Genomic DNA, 4133 nt, shown 5'->3' with positions numbered 1-4133 from the left:
ATTTCCGTTTATGCTGAGGGAAAGACCAACTTCCTCGAAAATAGATAGCATATCAACTTTTTATCAATCTATAAGGGATTTTAGGTCAGTCCACTCAAGGGATGACAACCATATGATTGATAAAACACAGATGCTAGACTCAGACTCTCTGGGGATCTGAGGATGGAGGTATACACATCTCCCTAAAGATCAAAGCCAAAACTCCAGACTTCCTGGGGGATTTGGTGATGTGTCACCCTTCTCTACGCTCACTGGGGGAGACAACCTGAAAGATGATGAAAAGGATGCAAAATGCCAGAAATATGAATAAAGGTCTTACCCTTTTGGAGATTGTACTATCCTTGGGAAAGCACTGAAGACATTCCAACTATCTTTTCAGTCATTGTGAATGTTTACTTTGTCTAAAAACAGTTTACAAAAAAACTTTATTTGTTTAAAACAATGATATTTATCAATTAAAACATGCAAACATTTGTTAAGCAGAAACAAATAAGAGTGCAAAGAATTAGATAAAGGCTCAAATTTATTTGATGGAATGGTAGTCCGCGAATGGCGAGACTCCATGGATATTTACAAATTTGAAATTGGTGATATATATTGGAAAAAAGGCTACATTAAACATAATGACCATTTCTCCACCAACTTTGAATCCAATGTATTTGAAGCTTCAGTTGACGATGACTGAGCGAGAAGCTTTGACAGACGACAGCTGGTAGAACAAAGTCTTGTCAAGATGCAGTTACTTGCCAAATCCCTAATTTTTGCCTAGATTTCCCCAGGGTGAGGTACTCAATCTAGCGGGATATATTTATTTTTTCTTTATGTCTCTAACTTTTGCCTGGACCGCCCTTTCGGGTTTTCAATCCACTGAGACGCTCATTTTTGTCTAAGTCGCCCTTTCAGGTTTTCAACTTAGCGAGTTATTCTGTTTTTATTTTAGGCGAAGTATTTCTTGACTGCATCTGAATTCACAGGACGAGTGAAATCCTCCCCATCCATAGTTGTAAGTATCAAAGCACCGCTTGAAAAGGCTCTCTTAACAACATATAGACCTTCATAGTTTGGAGTCCACTTGCCCCTAGAATCGGGAGTGAAAGACAAAACTTTCTTGAGCACGAGGTCACCTTCTCGAAATACACGAGGCTTGACCTTTTTATCAAAGGATTTCTTCATCCTTTGCTGATACAACTGACCACGGCACATGGCAGTTAATCTCTTTTCTTCAATCAAGTTCAACTGGTCATAACGACTCTGAACCCATTCAGCCTCAGTCAACTTGGCTTCCATCAAGACTCTCATTGATGGGATCTCAACCTCCACGGGGAGCACAACCTCCATGCCATACACAAGAGAGAAAGGGGTTGCCCCTGTTGAAGTGCGGACAGACGTACGATAGCCATGCAAGGCAAATGGCAGCATTTCATGCCAATCTTTGTACGTAACAACCATCTTATGGATAATCCTCTTGATTTTCTTGTTAGCAGCTTCAACAGCCCCATTCATCTTGGGTCTATAGGGAGAAGAATTATGATGTGCAATCTTGAACTCGCTACACAACTCCTTCATCATCTTGTTGTTCAAGTTAGATCCATTATCAGTAATGATCTTGTCTGGCACACCATAACGGCATATAAGCTAGTTCTTGATAAACTTCACAACCACCTTCCTAGTCACGTTCGCATATGACGTCGCTTCAACCCACTTGGTGAAGTAATCAATAGCTACGAGAATAAAACGGTGATCGTTCGACGCCTTAGGCTCTATCATGCCAATCATGTCAATTCCCCTGATGGAGAAAGGCCATGGTGAGGAAATAACATTCAGAAGTATCGGGGGAATATGAATCTTATCCGCATAAATCTGACACTTATGGCATTTCTTCACATATTTGCAGCAGTCAGACTCCATTGTCAGTCAATAGTAGCCTGCTTTCAACATCTTCTTTGCCATGGAATGTCCATTGGAATGAGTACCAAATGAACCCTCATGGACTTCAGTCATCAACAGGTCTGCTTCGTGTCTATCCATGCATCTGAGCAGAACCATGTCAAAATTCCTTTTGTAAAGCACATCACCATTGAGGTAGAAACTACCAGATAATCTCCTCAAAGTCTTCTTATCTTTAACAGATGCCCCATGCGGGTAAATCTGACTCTGAAGAAAACCCTTGATATCATAATACCATGGTTTATCATATTTCATGTCTCCAACTGCAAATACGTGAGCTAGTCTATCCAAGCGCATCACAGTAATATTGGGGACTTTATTCCAATATTTCACCATAATCATCGAAGCAAGCGTAGCAAGAGCATCTGCCATCTGATTCCCATCTCGAGGAATATGATGGAAGTCAACCTCAGTAAAGAAAGTTGAAATCCTCCTCGCATAATCTCTATATGGGATGAGGCCAGGATGATTCGTCTCCCATTCACCCTTAATCTGATTAACAACAAGGGCCGAATCACCATAAACGTCAAAATGTTTGATCCTAAGATCAATACATTCTTCTAAACCCATAATACAGGCCTCATACTCCGCCATATTATTCGTACATTTGAAAGTTAGCCTTGCTGTAAAAGGAAAATGTGTGCCCCGAGGAGTAATAATCACTGCCCCAATACCATTTCCATATTGATTAACGGCGCCATCGAACACCATACCCCATCGGGAACCAGGCTCTGGCCCTTCATCGAGCGTAGGCTCATCGCAATCTTTCATTTTCAAATACAGAATCTCCTCATCTGGGAAGTCGTACTGAACAAATTGATAATCCTCAATTGGTTAATGTGCCAAGTGGTCATCCAAGATACTACCTTTAATAGCTTTCTGAGCTCGATACTCAATGTCATACTCAGACAACAGCATCTGCCAACGGGCAATCCTCCCAGTTAAAGCAGGCTTCTCAAAGATATACTTGATTGAATCCATTTTGGATATCGACCAAGTCGTATGATTCAACATATACTGGCATAAACGCTTAGCGGCCCAAGCCAAAGCACAACATGTTTTCTCAAGCATTGAGTACCGAGACTCATAATCAGTGAACTTCTTACTCATATAGTAAATATCATACTCTTTCTTTCCTGATTTATCTTGCTGACCCAATACACAACCCATGGAATCATCAAGCACAGTCAAGTACATAATCAACGGTCTCCCTTCAACAGGCGGAGACAGAATCGGAGGCTCGGACATATACTCTTTTATACTGTCAAAGGCCTTCTGGAAATCCTTGGTCCAATCATGACGCTGATCTTTCCGGAGGAGCTTGAATATAGGCGCACATGTGGGAGTCATGTGGGATATAAATCTGGAAATATAATTCAAGTGGCCAAGAAAACCTCAGACTTGCTTCTCAGTTTTGGGCGCAGGCATCTCTTGTATTGCTTTGACCTTGACAGGATCAAATTCAATACCTCTTTCACTAACAATAAAGCCCAATAACTTGCCAGAACGGACTCCAAATGTACACTTGTTTGGATTCAGGCGGAGTTTGTACTTCCTCAAACGTCGGAAAAGCTTCAACAAGTGTTTTACATGTTCAACTTCCGTTCTTGACTTTGCAATCATATCATCAACATATACCTCGATCTCCTTGTGCATCATATCATGAAACAAGGTAGTCATAACTTGTTGATACGTGGCTCCGGCGTTCTTCAAATCGAAGGGCATCACTCGATAACAGAATGTTCCCCAAGGTGTGATGAATGTTGTCTTCTCCATATCATCGGGTGCCATTTTAATCTGGTTATAACCGGAAAATCCGTCCATAAATGAGAAGACTTTGAATTTAGTTGTATTATCTACCAACATATCAATATGTGGTAGAGGAAAATCATCTTTCGGACTAGCTTTATTCAAGTCTCGATAGTCCATACACATTCGGACTTTTCCATCTTTCTTAGGTACAGGCACAATATTGGTCACCCATTGAGGATATGTAGAAGTCACCAGAAACCCCGTATCAATTTGCTTCTGAACTTCTTCTTTAATCTTCACTGCTATATCAGGATGAGTTCTTCTGAGCTTCTGTTTCACAAGCACACACTCAGGCTTCAAAGGCAGGAAATGTTGCACAATATCAGTATCCAGACCGGGCATGTCTTCATATGACCAGGAAAAGACGTCGACAT

Source organism: Lathyrus oleraceus, chromosome 3, assembly GCF_024323335.1.
Source record: "Lathyrus oleraceus cultivar Zhongwan6 chromosome 3, CAAS_Psat_ZW6_1.0, whole genome shotgun sequence".
Lineage (NCBI taxonomy): Eukaryota > Viridiplantae > Streptophyta > Magnoliopsida > Fabales > Fabaceae > Lathyrus > Lathyrus oleraceus.
Note: the sequence above shows the minus strand (reverse complement) of the source record.